The sequence below is a fragment of the Felis catus genome, chromosome B2 (genome assembly GCF_018350175.1).
Source record: "Felis catus isolate Fca126 chromosome B2, F.catus_Fca126_mat1.0, whole genome shotgun sequence".
NCBI lineage: Eukaryota > Metazoa > Chordata > Mammalia > Carnivora > Felidae > Felis > Felis catus.
This window is the reverse complement of record NC_058372.1, coordinates 77440723-77457579: the sequence shown is the minus strand read 5'-3', so window position 1 is coordinate 77457579 and position 16857 is coordinate 77440723.

Sequence of the window (16857 nt, the reverse complement as noted above, 5' to 3'; positions counted from 1 at the left end):
TAAGGCGAATAGGTAAGGACAGAGTGAGAAGAGCAATTTCATTTGCAATTTGGTCTCAGAATGCCATCACTATATTGACTGGTGGCTGAAAAGAACATTAGTTGGAAAGGTCTATAGGCTTTGCAGAGCAATGGTTTTGAAAGCCCTCAAAGAATATAGGAGTAGTTACCCCAAGGACTCACTGAGTAATGGCATACAGCCTCTAGAAGGGATGAAGTGACTGCCTTGGGTGCCAATGGCAGGAGGTGCACGGTGTAAAGAATGCTTGCAGCTACCCTTAACACCCTTCAGTATTATAGACAGGAGGTAGCACTGTGGTTGGATAATGAACAAGTAATAGTCAAAATATAAGTCCACAAACATGGCTCAGTCCAAAAGGTCAGCAGTAGACAATTTATGGATCACAACTTTGAACTCATCCTATGTCTACTGTGAGTGAGAGTTACCCAAATCATCATGCTAGGGCCATTTTGATGCCTATTCTTGAATGACCCTGCAAAATAAGAACCATGCTGAACAATAAAAGCAATCTTCCTATCAGACTTCCTCCTGGAGAGTTGGGGCCAAGTATGTGGGCCTGTGACAACTCCAAATCCTCATGCATTAGAGCTTTCTAGGACATCTTCTTGACCCTCTGTGTAGAGTAGAAAGATGGATAGAGTCTTAGAGACAAAACAAAGTAATGAAGCTCATGTGGTTCCCAGTCCAGGATCAGGACCCCCTGTCTTTGGACAAGTCACTGAAATTTATTAGATCTTCTTCTCATCATCTGTAAGGTGAAGTAATTGACTCAATGACCTATATAAATCTCTATAATCTATATATTTATGGTAAAGTAGACATAATAAAGTATATGTAAAAATAGTATAGGCATGAAGACATTTTCAGAAAAAAAATAGTAAATTAATTTTAAAAGTCCCAACCTTCTTGACACTTAGAAATCAAATTGAGTCTTACTTCCAGTTAGTCAGTTTTTGTTTTCTGCCCCTCATTGGTGGGTTGAGTGGAGGTAAGGATAAAGCTGTGGAATGAACATTCCAGAATCTGGGTTTGGGAGAACTTGCTATTGGCAGATTATACATCTACCTTTGTGCTGAATTTTAAGCACAGTGTCAAAGAGAAGGACCCCAATTTGCTTGGAATTTACCTAAAGTAAGGAATAAAGTCCTAAGACTTAAATTGCAAAGCTTCTAGAGAGAGAATAAAATTTAAGTATTCTGTTTTCCAAAGGCAACAAAATCCCTACTATGAGATAGGTAATTTGAGCCACTTAGTCTGCTGCCCTGAGTTCATCTAACTTTCCTTAGTTGGACTCAAAGTTCAGAAACACCTTTCTGATCAGGATCTGACTTTCTTGTAGATTTGCCCTCAAGGTGAATCAATTTAACAAATTGGCTCTTTAGTTCTTTGCTTCAGTCTTGGAAAACTTGGTTAATCTGTGGCAGCCCCTGAGAAACAGTATTACCCTAAGAATGTTGACAGATTCAGTTTACAAGCCTGCAAGTTTGAAGTTTCATGCCTGGGTCATAGTAAATTCATTAAGGTTATAAATATCAATGGTGCAGCCTCTCAGAACTAGATTTGTTTAGCAAGCAGACACTCTCACTCCATTGCCAGAAGTTCCAGCCATTTAATTCCGGTGCTAATTTCTACAGTGGCAAGATAAATTTTGATACTACTAATCTTAGCCCTCAAATATGCAATCCTCCAGTTGGACGTTTCCATCAAATTTATAAAATCATAGATATATACTTCAAATATTTCTAACACTTACAATGTTGTCATTCTAGAGTCACAAACACTAATGTTAGAGAGGAGGCATCATAGGACCAGGCCCTGGGAATATGGTCTTCCTTTTTCTGGGGAGGAAGCATGGCCTATAAACTCTTGTCTGTGAACTTCAAAGATCCAAGATTCACAGACCGGAGTTGATAAGCCATACTTTGCCATTAACAAATGGTACCATCCTGAGAAAATTACTTATAGGTCTAATTTACCTGGATAAAATAAAGAGGTAGGAATAAATGATCTTATAAGGTCTTTATACCTGCTAGTTTCTATTAATCTCTATTAAGCCCATAAATGGGAAGAAGAAAAAAGGAAATATATTTGTTTATGTTCCTAGAGGATTATTACTGGCATTCACATAGTACTGGATATGAGGAATAGTTGTATCAGATTTGCTTTTCTATACTCCTCTACTCTATGGAATATTACCCTCAGTTATTCAGTTACATGAATGAGTTTCAGATAATGTCTGAGTCCTTTGATTTTGGATGCAAAGTTTTGAGTGTATGTGCATGTTTTTTTGGAGAGTGCCAGCGTTTTTTTTTTTTTTTTTTTAATCAAGCTTCAAAGGGTTTAAAACCCCTGTACATACAAAGTCTATTAAAGGTAAGTTAGGAACTAATTTCCTGGATTGAATCCTATCAATTTAGCATTCCAATTAATTTCTAAATCTTTAGACATAAATGGTTCCAATTAAGAGGGAACAATTATGGGGCGCCTGGGTTGCTCAGTCGGTTAAGCCTCCGACTTCAGCTCAGGTCATGATCTCACGGTCCGTGAGTTTGAGCCCTGCGTCGGGCTCTCGGCTGATGGCTCAGAGCCTGGAGCCTGCTTCCGATTCTGTGTCTCCCTCTCTCTCTCTGCCCCTCCCCCGTTCAAGCTCTGTCTCTGTCTGTCTCAAAAATAAATAAACGTTAAAAAAAAATTAAAAAAAAAAAAGAGGGAACAATTATATGCTTAAGTAAATCATCTTTTCATGTAGGCATGGAAGAAAACAATTGTCAAGATATTTCTGTTATAGTTATATTATTATTAATAATCATTAGGTGTTATCAAGTTAATTTTTCATTTCAAAAAAAGTCTATAGAGAAAGCAGTCAAGTAGAAACAGTTATTTCATGCAAGTTCGTATTTGTTTTCAAATAATGAGAAGGAAAACACTTAATGAACACTTTTCTTTGGAAAAATATTACATTTCACAAAATAATTTATAAGCATATAAATTTAAATCAGCTGAGATTTAAATAACAAAGAAACATAAACCTAAAGAAAAGAAATGATTACAAAATAATTAACCACTCAGCTATTTAGTTCCTGTAAGATATTAGGCTTCATATGATAAAAATCTTTACTGTTTGAAATAAATGTCAGCCTAACAGAGGACAGATTTTAAAGCATCAAAATTAATTTCAAGACATATGATGAACTTATCTACAGTTAAGAAATTAAACTTCATTATAAAGATAATTCTCTATCAATATAATATCAAAATTTGTGAAATCTATGAATTTCAGAAAAGCATAGTTCTTCAAAAGTGAATTAATGGAGCATGAAAATTAGAGAAATTTCCTTCTTTCTAGCCCAGTAGCATTTTGGGAACAAGTATAATGTATCATTTCTAAGAGTTTAGATTATTAAAATTGCTATTCGTATCATGTTCATATAAAGGCAGAGAGTGCCTCTACAATAATTTTAGCCAAACCAACATATCCCTAACATCACTAATTTCACCAACAAAAAATTGTTTCTAACATCTATGATACTAATTGACAAAAGCTATATTGTTAAATGGAGATTTAAAAAATAAAGTATTTGCCTCAGCTACTTCTGGTGTGTGGCCATTTCATTTTCATAGCTGACCACCTCTGGAAAGCATATTCCCAATTAATTGGGCAACTGAACACCACTATAGTGTAGATTAAATTTAACTGATAGATACATACAATTCACACTTTCTAAGCTGAAAGGTTTTTTTTTTAAAGACAAATTACCAACAATATAAACTTCTACCCCTGTATATTTCTGTGTGCTTCTCTAAAAAATAAGATTGTCATCTTACACAGCTAAAATAATACCATTACATTTAGTAAAATTAACAATGAACTCTTAGTAACATCTGATACCCATTCCATATTCATATTTCCCCATTTGTTCTTCCCTAAATTCCCTTGAAAATGATTTGTCAAAATCGGATTCAATCTAAGGTCACATTTTGCATCTGGTTTTTATGTGTCTTAAATGGCTTTAAATATTTAATACTATTTATTGTGCTGCCACTCTCTGTGTTGAAGGTTCATGCCATTAGTCTTATACAACGTCTTAATTTTTAGTTTTGTGTGATTGCTTTATTTGTGGTATCATTTAGCTCATTTCTATTTGCACTGTTGGAAGTCGAATCTAAAAAGCCTGTTTAGGTGTAAATTAAACATTTTGAAAAAAAATACATTTTAGGTAATTTGTATTGTTTTTTCACTTTTGGGCATCATATGGATTCATGAATTTCAGAATAGATTCACCGTATTTTACTGTACCCAATATGATATCCAAATTGTTATAACTTTGGGCAGTGGGAGCTTGTTTCAGAGACATAATTTTTTAACATTAATATTTGGAAGGTTCTTTGCTTTCTAGAACAAAACGTTATTCCAGACTCACCTTGTACCATTTCTTTTTCAGACTGGGTATCAGTCATTTCTCTAGGAAGTCCTTGTTCCTTTTAGTGGAAAATAGTGTTAGAGACCAAAATTAAGGTATTATGGGTGCCTGAGCTCCAGGGGTAGTATTGCTTCCAGACTGTTTTCAGTGGTTACAGCTTGACTTGGTTAGTTCAGGCTGGTATAACAAAAATACCGTAGATTGGATGGGTTAAACAACACGCATTTATTTCTCACAGTTCTGTAGGCTGGGAAGTCAAAGATCAAAGCACTGGCAGTAAAGATGTCTGGTGTGACCCTACTTTCTGACTTGTAGACAGCCATCTTCTTGCTGTGTCCTCACAGGGCTGAGACAGAAAGAGCAAGATCATCTTTCTTGTGTCTCTTATAAGTGTACTAATCCCATTCATGAGGGCTCCACCTTATGACTTAATTAACCTACCAAATGCCTCATCTCCAAATTTCAACACTGGAGATTTAGACTTTAATATTTGAATTTTGGTTGGGGGGGGGGGTCCACACAAACTTCAGTCCATAGCACAGCTAATAAGGATATGCAGCATTTTCTAAAAAGCCTGGGTTTATATGGACTTTTCTAATTAAGTATTAATATTTCAGTATTTCAACAACTTCTTTATACCTGTCATTATATTTCCTTTTCTCCTATGCCAAAGATTTTCATATTATAACACTAATATAATTACTCTTATTATATTATATAAAGAATAATCATTAATGCAATTATTCTTTTATCCAACAATAAAAAAGTTTTAAAACAACAGTATCAGTATTTTTAGTGTTACTTTTAAATGTTACTTAAAATATTCAATGCAGTTCAATATTATTTTCATTATTAGAATGCATTATTCTACTAAGTATCTACAAAGTACCACATTCTAGAGCTACTTGAAATAACTGGTGACTGAATGAGGTTGTATAAATACTTATATAGCGTTCAGGCTGATTCAATTATTTTGTTTTATTTATTCTTTAAGTGTTTATTTACTTATTTTGAGAGAGAGAGAGTGAGCTTGGGGGGGGAGAGGCAAGGATAGTGGGGGAGAGAGAGTCTCAAGCAGGCTCTGTGCTATTGGCACAGAGCCTGATGTGGGGCCCAACCCTAGGAACTATGAGATCATGATCTGAGCCGAAATCAAGAGTTGGATACTTAACTGCCACCCAGGCACCCCTCAGTTATTTTGTTTTAAATTTGAGGGTGTGGCATGGTACTTCTGAGTTCATAGAAGAGAATATCTTTTATCTGTTCAGCCTTCCCTTGATAAAGATATTCACTGTAGGAAGATTTTGGTTGGGGATGGTTTTGCCAGTCTACTTTGAGTAAATTAAAATGTAATCTCTAAATCTCTTTATAAGAGTTTTGTTTCACGGCAGTCTGGCTCACTACAGATTACCTAGTGCTTAGTTTTAAGTGAAGATTTCATAAATACAGATTTCACTAAGCAAACCCATTCTTAGTCATTTAGATATTACATATTTCATGAGTTGATTCAGTTATTTTTAAATTAACCTTAACAAAAATTTTTATTAAGTAATCTCTATGCCCAACGTGGGGTTCCAATTCATGACCCTGAGATTAAGAGTCGTATGTTCTACCAAATGAGCCAGCCAGGTGCCCCTAAATCAGCCTTTTTATTTTGAGAATATTATAGATTGACATGCAGTTGTAAGAAATAAGAGAGAGAGAGAGATCTTGTGTAAATAATAGAGAGAGATCCCCTGTAACTTTTACTTACTTTCCCCCAATGGTAATATTTTATGGTACTATAGTACAAATCACTATCAAGATATTTATATGAAACATTTGAGATAATGTTTCTCTTAATGCAAGAATCCTGCAGTTTGCTATTTTATAGTTAAACCCACTTTCCTTCTATCCCACCATCCTCTTAACTCATGGCAACTACTTACCTGTTCTCCATTCTTACAATTGTGTTATTTCATGAATGTTATATAGATGGAATCACAGACTATATAGCCTTTTGGAATTGGCTTTTTCACTCAGTATAATTCTCTGGAGATTGATTCGAGTTGTGTTTACCAACTATTTGACTCTTTTTACCGCTGACTAGCATTCCATTGTATGCAGTGCCACAGTTTGTGTACCCATTCACCCATTGAAAGACATCTGGGTTGTTTCCAGTTTGGAGCCATTACAAATAGAGCTGCTATAAACAATCATGTGCAGGCTTTTTATGAACATAAATTTTCATTTCTCTAGGATAAATGCATAAGAGTGCAATGGTAGGATCATAAGGTAGTTATAGGTTTAGCTTTTAAGAAACTACTAAACTGTTTTCTAGAGTGACCATACCATTTACATTCCTACCAGCAATACATGAATGATCCAGTTTCTGTGTATCCTTACCAGCATTTGGTCTTGTCACTATTTTTAATTTTAGCAATTCTGACAGATATGTAGAGATTCTTATTGTGGTTTAATTAATTTATTTATTTTGATTTTGGTTTTATTTAGGCTTTCCCTAATGATTAAAGCTATTAAATATCTTCTCATGTGCTTATTGCCATATATATAGCCTCTTCAGTGAAATGTCTCTTCATGTCCTTTGTCTATTGTGTAATTGGATTGTTTTTCTACCATTGAATTTTGAGTTTTTATATACCTAGACACTGGTCCTTTGTCAGATATGTGCATGTAAATGTTTTTTTTCCTCACACTGACATGTCTTTTCATCCTCATAATAATTTCCTTAGGAGAGCAAAAGTCATTTTGATGAAATCCAATTGATCCATTTTCCCTTTTATGGATTATACTTTTGGTGTCTTAAGAACTCCTTACCTAGCCCTAGATCTTGAAGATTTTCTGCTTCTGTTTAAAATATAAGTTTCATGATTGTGTGTTTACATTTTAGTCCATGATATATTTGAGTTAATTTTTGTATATAGTGTGAGACCTGAGCACAAAAATAATCTTTTTCTGCCTGTGGATGTCCAATTGCTGTAGCACCATATGTTAAAAAGGCCATCTTTCTTCCATTGAGTTGCTTTTGCACCTTTGTCAAAAATCAGCTGGGCATATTGACATGGGTATATTTCTGAGTTTCTATTATGTTGTATTATTTTCCTTCTGTCATATTCTTGAACATTTTTAGAATTCCATTTTGATTCTTCTATAGTGTTTTTTGAATGTATCTCTTTATATAGCTTTTTTTGTGGTTGTTGTAGGTATTATGTCTTGTCTCTATATATCTTTTTATCTCTCTGTATATCTCATCACAGTCCACATGTGTCATTTTAACTAGTTAAAATTAATTATGGATGCCTTATAACCATTTATGTCCTTTTATCTAAACTCCCCTATTTATAATTATAAAAATATTTCCTTTACAAAGAATCCTATCAGTGTCATAATTTTTGTTTCAATCAAACATAATTTAGAAATCTCAAGAGTAGAAGGAAAGTCTATTGTATTTATCCTTACTTTTTATTTACTGTGTTTATTCTTCCTGATGTTCCAAGGTTCTTTCTTTAATGTTTTCTTTTTGTTTAGAGAGCTTCCTTTAGTGTTCTTTTAGGATAGGTCTGCTTACAAAAATATTTAGTTCTCCTTCTTTTGAGAAATCTTAGTTTCCTCTTCATTCCTGAAGGATAGTTTTGCTAAAATAGGGTTAGGGGTTGACAGTTCTTTTCTTTTAAGTGTGAAAAATGTTGTGCCTCTTCATTCTTCATGGTTTCTGATAAGAAATCTGCTGTTATTTGAATTGTTTTCCCACCATAGGTGAGATGTCATTACTCTGTCACTACTTTCAAGGTTTCTCCTTTGTGTTCAGTTTCATAAGTTTGACTATGCTGTGTTTTGGCATGGATTTCTTTGAGTTTATTCTGTTTGGATTTGCTGAGCTTCTTGAATCTGTAGGTTTATGTCTCCTGCCAAATTTGAGAAGTTTAAGTCATTGTTTCTCCAAGAAGCTTTTCAACCTCCCCTCTTTATCCTCTCCTTTCTGGAACTCTGATGATACGAAGATTAGTTCTTTTGTTATAATCCCACAAGCCCCTGACGCTCTGTTCATTTCTTTTACAACAAATTCTCTCTCTGTTACCCACACTGGGTAATTTCTATTGTTCTAATTTTGAGTTCATGGATTTTTTTCTTTGTCTCCTACATTCTACTATTGAACTCATCTATTGGCTTTTTATTGCAGTTTTTAAATAATTTTCAGTTTTAAAATTTCAATTTGATTTTTCTTAATATCTTCTGTTTCTATGCTGATGTTTTCCATTGTTTTTTCATTTAGTTTAAGCATGTCCAAAAGTGCTCATTTAAGTTTCGTTTTCATGGCTACCTTAAAATCTTTGTCAGATAATTGTAATATTTCTCTCATCTCTGTCGGCATCTAGGTAGTGAAGAATTAACCTTACCCCAAAAGAGGGTTGGCTTTTCTTTGGCTACTGGAAAGTGAACTCTAAGCCCTTGGAATTCCATGTCTGATAGGTATGTCTTTGCATGAAGGCTTTGACCACTGGGGAGTCTAACACCGTGATTTGTGATAGGCACTTTGGGCCACATAGTATTGGTTCCATCACTGAAAGGGCTAGAAGCTAATGGTCATCCATTTGGCAGTCTGTGATTGAGCACCAGTAAAAATTCTATATAGCAAAGACTCAGATGAGCTTTCCTGGTTGATGATACTCTGTGCGTATTGTCACACATCAATGCCAGAGAGTAATGTTACCCTGACTCTATGGGGAGAGGACATTGGAAATTCTGCATTTGGTACTTTTCCTGGACTCTGCCCCTATGTGCTTCTTCTATTGGGTGATTTTAATCTGTATTCTTTCCCTATAATAAATCATAACCATGAGTATAACAACCTTCAGTGAGTTCTGTGAATCCTTTCAGTGAACTATCAAATCTATTGGTAGTTTTAGTAACCTCCTACACTTACAGTTGGTGTCAGAAGCAAGGATAGTTTTGTGCAGACTCTTTTCCCTCTAACTTTGCAGTTGGTAAAACTCTTGCAGCATCTATCGATCATCTATTTTTAAAAATTAAATCTGAGATGTTCTTGTTCTTTGTATGTTGCAGTTCTTTTTACTGCAACCTGGACATTTGGGGTTTTACATTATAAGATGCTGGGGCACAGAGGCTACCCACGTGATCTCTACTGGTACTACAGTGGGTAGTGTCCTGGTTACCACCTGACTGCCTACTCTACCTCTCTGATACTTGACTAGTAAGGGAGTTGGAGCATCTCTTTATAGCCTTGCAAGGATGGAAGCCAAGGCTTTCCACTCACTTTTTGCTATTGTGGATGGGGGCAGAGCCACAGTTTTTTCTGTGGTGTTTGGCAGGAGTAGATTAATTATTGCTTGAAGGTTTCTGTTTTGCTAGGTTTCTCCTTTCTTAGTCTTTTGGCTAGGAAGAGCAAGCTCTTAGTGGATTTTTATCTGCCTGTACATTTTTGTCTGTCTTTGACATTTCTGGTTTTCTGGCTTCTTCAGCTCCACGTCCGTGATAAAGTCAACCAGGTAACTCACCACCATGTTGTTTCTCAGGTCCCAAGGTCCTTATGGTCTGCCTTCTTCTTTCCACTTTTCAGCATTCTTGTTTGTTTTACATATATAATATTCAGGATTTGTACTTAGTATAAGGAATAGGGACAATTATGTCTACTCTTTCTTCTGGAAGCAGAAGCTCTAGTCAATATAATTTTTAACTCTGCTATTTTGTATGCTGATGAAATTTCTTAAATTGCTCCCTTTTCTGAGTTCTATCTCTTTTTTCCCCTCTATTATGTACATAATTCTTAACAGCTTAATGTATCATGGTACCATTCTCCCAGTTTGTATTAGTTTGACCTGGATTAATTTATGAGGTCTTTACTATTCTTCCAGAGGCATTAAAGACAAATTCATTATCTTGGAATTGCATATGCATTGCAATGAACTCTTGAGAATTTTTTTAAAGCCTTCTTTTGACTCATTAATAAAAATGGAAACCTCATTTTAAATATGTATTACTAACATCTTACTTTTAATTTTAGGCAATATAGCAAGAAAAATTAAACCTCGGAGTCCTTTGGTTAAGTACAAAAATACATTAATCCAATGTTGTAAAAATCAAAATGTCTATAAGTCACTTAAGAGTGTTAAAATATGATCTAGATTAAGATAATATTCAATTAAATTATTAAACTACTATTTAAAAACCTGTGCCAAATATTTTACATTGAACTTTACCCAGAAAGTTGTTGTAGAAACCGTGATATAGATGCATATTTTTAGATTACTATCTGGCTTTCTTTAAAGCCAATTTGTAAAAGATTCTAGTTTTTAATAACTTTTAACATACTCTAATTGTAATATTTAGATCACATTTAAATAAAACTTTATGAATTAGTTTTAATGCAGATATTAAACTTTTTATGAAATTTACATGGTATCTTGGCTGCAAGTTCTCAGTGTTGTATTCTGCAGTAACTGAAATCATTATCACAGAGAAACATTATATTATTAAATTAAATTATTGTTCTTTAGAATTTGTTAAATTTATATCTCCTATTACACACCATTTAAAGTCACAATTTAAATTTTTAAAAGACATTTTATGTATAAATCCGAACTTAGACTATATTTTGTAGAAAAAAATAATTGTTTATATTTGGTTTTACTGAAATAGGGGGATGGTTGGCTCTTTGGTTGGTTCCACCTCTTTGGTTGGTTTATTACAAGGGCTTTCTATTTGCTTATATTAAAGTGACAGGAGTTTTGTTTGTTTGTTAATCTTAAGACTATGAAGAAAAAAGAATAATTTGTTTAAGAACACAGTTAGCATGCAAACATGGTCATAGATTACCAATTCTCTTTGACCAAACATACACACAAATATGTAAACAAGATTCAGACAACTGTCCTTTATATTCTTACCATAAATGCTTTAAATTTTTAATCAATAAATTAAAATTATTTCTTCAAAATTTATTTAAAAATATTTTTAAATGTTTATTTATTTTTGATAGAGAGAGAGAGTGAGGGAGCATGAGTAGGGGAGGGGCAGAGAGAGAGGAAGAGAGAGAATTCCAAGCAGGCTCTGCACTGTCATCTCAGAGCCTGTCACAGGGCTCAAACTCACAAACTGTGAGATCATGACCTGAGCCTAAATTAAGAGTTAGATGCTTAACTGACAGAGTGTCACCCAGGCGCCCCTACTTTTTCAATAAATTAGAACTTCATGATATCAGCCAGTTGGTTTGGTATCTTTCCAAACATATATAAGACCCCAAAATATTTGAACACATTTGAAAATCTACAAACATATATGTTTATATGATTTATGACACTTTACAATAGATAAACAAAGATTATGTCACATGTTAACCAGAATTTTTTATAGTTAAACGTATTTTCTATTTTTTATTTAATGTCTTTTTCTAGACTAGGGTTCTTTATTTCAAATGGAGCTGCACATTTCTCTCCTATGAACTAGCAATGCTCTGGATTTAAAGATAGTCATTCTGTAACCTAACTAATGTGAATTTGCTCTTTTGAGCTATAGATAGACTACAGCAGGTAGAGTTGTCCTACAAAAGGAACTTTACTTGCAGCAAATAAGATCATGGGGAATAGTTTCCAGAGCCATAACTTCCTGAGTGGGGGTGAGTGGGTTTCTTTTATTTAGGGTTAAGATGAATATTCAGAAGGGGAATTTTATCATTGCAGGTAGAGGTAGGTATAAGGTTGTTTATGTCTACATAGGAAACAGGGATATACATGCATCATGCTATGTTAATGAGGGTTGTCCTTCTCCTTGGGCAGAGACTTTAACATTATAATGAGGAAAAGGTAACTATCAGACATTCCATGGTCTATCTGCCCCTGTCTGAACTGGTCTACGACACTGGAGCTCTTCCTGTTGTTTGCCTCTAAAAGTAAAAGTTACCATTCCTGTGAGAAGAGGAGTCAATGGGGATCTTGCTGGTGACAGTTTTAACCTCATTAACCTAATGAAACCCTATGTTTCAATCCTGCAAAAACAAGTCAAGAATATGCATTAGGTCAATCTTTATTTTGAAACAGGACTGGGAGTTTTACATTGATTTACTGTCTCTCACATGGTTAGGCTATTTCCTGGCCGGGTAGAGACTGTTAGTTTTTACATTCCCTTTGTTCCTTTAAAATCCTTAACTGCTGAAGAGTTTGCATTTCTTGGTAGTTGTGGCACCTCCTAGGAAATTCTGCAAGAAGTATGCTCCGGCAAGTAGAGCTGGTAGGGCATAGATCATGGAGAGGGGTAGATTGCTGAAGACCTAAAATGATATCTCTTGTGTCAGAAAGCTATGTCTCCTCTTTCTTTTTCTGAGGACCCCTAACTCTTTCTGCTTACGGTTCTAATTAGTTTCTAGCAATTCAAATGCACTCTGTGTAGTAGCTAAGCTGAATGTCACTATTTCTGGAAAAGCTATGGAGGAGATTACCTTTGCTTTTAGGATGATTTAATTTACCAATTTATGAATTAAATCTCTATTTTGTTATTATGCTTTTGAGTTCAACTTGGAAATCTTTTATTGTATTTGTAAGTCTAGCAGTTTTTAAAAATTGCTTTAGGAGCTTTTAATTACTACTTGGTCCTTTTTACAAATGTATTCAGTCTAACATGTATAAACAAATCATACTACATCTACAAATTTAAAACATATTTGATCCTCTCAAGTACTATAACTGTCTGACAATAAACACAATCCTCCTGAATATGAATCAGATATGGCAACTTTCCTTTAGTACCACTGTCATTAAATAGTGAGGCCAGAAATTATCTTCTCCTGGCCTATATCTTTGTGAGAAATAGATGCTCTCCTTTTTCTTTTTCTTCTTTCTTTCTTTCTTTCTTTCTTTCTTTCTTTCTTTCTTTCTTTACCAGAACTGATAGCAGAGATAAGCTAATTTGCAACACACCAAATCAAGGAAGGTTTCTCCTTCCTTGATAAGGCCATTTAACTATATCAAACACCCCTTTCCTTTCATTGGACAAATCCTTTTTTGATGAATTTTAACTTGTGTGTAAACTGTGTCTAAGATCTAACTTCTTCACTTGGTAACTTCACTCCCTTGCAAGTCCCTGTGATTACTACTCTTTAAGTTGTCAATGATCTGCTGTCACTTGTCTCAGTCTTCCTGGAAATAGGTCACTTTGGTTGGGGGTTAAAAGGAGATGTAACGGAACCAACATGAGTTTGCTCCTCGGTGAGTCAGAAACTGCACCAGGTTGAGTTGCCACACGACGAAAACTTTTATTGCAGCAAATAAGATCACAGGGAATGGCCTCCAAAGCTGTGACTCCTCAGGAGAGAGAAGGAAAGAGAGAGTGAGGGGGGGAGGGGGGAGGGAGGGAGAGAGAGGGTGGGTGGGTTCCCTTTGTTTAGAGTTAGAATGAATATTTAGATAGGGACACCCTGTCATCGTATAGATGCAAGCTGTAAGGCTGTGCATGTGCTTAAGGAAACATGTCATACGTACATTGTATGTTATGTAAGTGAGCCTTGTACTCCTCCTTGGGTGGAAATTTTAGTATTATAAGGAGATAAAGGTAGCTGCTTGTCCTTCTAGAGGTCTCTCCATGGTCCATCTGCGGAGGCAAAAGCCAATGGGGGTTTAGCTCAAAAGTCTGGGTGATCTGGGCCAGTGGGAGGTCTTGTCAGGGCAGTGGCCATCATCTTAGGGGTGGTTTTGGGTTTCCACAGGTTTTGTTTGCCTGAGTTAAGAGGTAAGCCTGAAAGGAGAGCTTAAGGAAAGAAGTAAGACAAAGGTTAGTGAATACAAGCAGGTGGTCAGTAAATATCAGGTCTTGATTTCTAGCTGGTGACAGAGACAGTTCTCCATCTATTAGTTACTTAGGCTAATTTCAATTATAATTTTTATGTTTTTCCAAATACTGATAAGCATCCTATCACCATTCATGGCAACAATATTTTTTTGGCCTATTTTACTTCCTATAATATATATGCAGACTCAAATATTAAGTAGGAGAGGTAATAACTACCACCCGCGCCCCCTCCTCCATTTATGCCATCTTGCTGCTCCTGCTGTTCTAATTTTTCACTAGTAGAGCACCATGATCTGTTTTGAAATAACCCCCAGAGTTCCTTCTGTCTACTTTTTTTTACAACATATGCATTTAGACAAACATGGGGGCAAATCCATGCTGTTTACTCATCTTCAGATTTTTCCCCTAGAAAAGATATTTGTTTCCTGCTTTTACTTAACAATACATGTAAATGCCACCATGCTATCTGGGCTGCACTTTACAACTGATTTGAGCCAATTTGGTTGTTTACAATTATTTAGGGTTTGGGGGCTCTCATAGAAATAAGTGAGGGTTATAGGGCTTCTCCTTACAACTGTTCCATCCCCAAGAGACAATGAAATCAGATTCAAATAGAATTTTGCTATATATGCAACTATTTCCTATCATCGAGGTACAAAGACAATCATATAAGCCACCATAAACATTTTACTTATAGGTGTTCCAGCCACACATTGCAAGAAATTTTTAATGTGTGCTAAAAACAAAAAACAAACAAACAAAAAAAACCAAACTTGGATTCTGCTAATTTTGTAGACAGTATCAAGCATCAGAACTCTGAATCAGGGATGGATACAGTACCTTATGAAACCTAGCCTCAAATGTCATTCTGAAGAGTATAAGACTTCTGGACTTATTAGATTTTTACCTTCTGTTTATGAAAAAAAGCCAAGCAGTGTCACTAAAATGATCCTAGCCAATTCATATATTCTACTAATTAAATTTTACTAATGAAAACCATTGGTTAATGTCTATTAGGTTAATAAACAAAATCTTTGTTACTGGTCAGAATCCAAGAGAGCTGAGCCCTGGAGGCTTTGATTAAATTCTACATAATCCTCTCTGGAGTGTGTTTTTCCAGTTAGGACAATAACTAGCCCCAGAGTATATAGATTAAAACCACTTCTCTCTCTCCCTTTCTCTTTTTCTCTTTTTATCTTACACACACACACACACACACACACAGCATTATATCTGTACTGAAGTATTTTATTTTTTGTTCCAAGTTTTTATTTAAATTCTAGTTAGTTAACATAGAATGTAATATTAATTTCAGGTGTGGAATTTAGTGATTCAGCATTTCCATACAACACCCAATGCTCATCACAAGTGCACTCCTTAGTGCCCATCACCTATTTCACCCATCCCTCCACTCACCTCCCCTCTGGTAACCCTCAGTTTGTTCTCTATAGTTAAGAATATGTTTCGGGGCGCCTGGGTGGCGCAGTCGGTTAAGCGTCCGACTTCAGCCAGGTCACGATCTCGCGGTCTGTGAGTTCGAGCCCCGCGTCGGGCTCTGGGCTGATGGCTCAGAGCCTGGAGCCTGTTTCCGATTCTGTGTCTCCCTCTCTCTCTGCCCCTTCCCTGTTCATGCTCTGTCTCTCTCTGTCCCAAAAATAAATAAACGTTGAAAAAAAAATTAAAAAAAAAAAAAAAAAAAAAAAAAAGAATATGTTTCTTGGTTTTACCCTCCTCCCTCCCCCCATGTTCATTTGTTTTGTTTCTTAAACTCCACATGAGTGAAATCATACGGTATTTGTCTTTCTCTGACTACTTATTTTGCTTAGCATAATACATTCTAGCTCCATCCATGTCCATGCAAACAGCGATTTCATTATTTTTTTATGCCTGAGCAATATTCCATTATATATATATATATATATATATATATATATATATATATATATATAATGGATACACACACACACACACACACACACACACACACACACACCACATCTTTATCCATGCATCAGTCGATGCACATTTGGGCTCTCTCCAAAATCTGGCAATGTTGATAGCACTGATGCTATAAACATTGTTATAGCAATGATGCTATAAACATTGGGCTTATGTTGACATATTTTAAAGTAAGTGTTAACTGGATGGCTCAGTCTATTAAGCATCTGACTTCCACTCAGGTCATGATCTCATGGTTCATGAGTTTGAGCCCCACATCAGGCTCTGTGCTGACGGCTCAGAGCCTGGAACCTGCCTCAGATTCTGTGTCTCCCTCTCTCTCTGCTTCTCCCCCGCTCACACTCTGTCTTTCAAAAATAAATAAAACATTAAAAAATTTAAAGTAAATGTTGATATTTCAATGAGCAAAAAAATGAATAAATAAAAAGGAGCAATATTAGTTAAGGCTCAGCAAGGCAAATCAAACATAATGAAGGATCCAAGGAAGATCTTGAGGATACTGGGGACTTCTGATTCAAGAGCTAACATGATAGAGGAACAGAGCTTGGGAAACAAAGTCAGGCTAGATTCTGGAGAATGTGGAGAATCAAACTGAAGAGTCTGGACTTGACCTGGAGGGGCATATGTCCTCCAAAGAACTTAGGTTGGATGACCATTC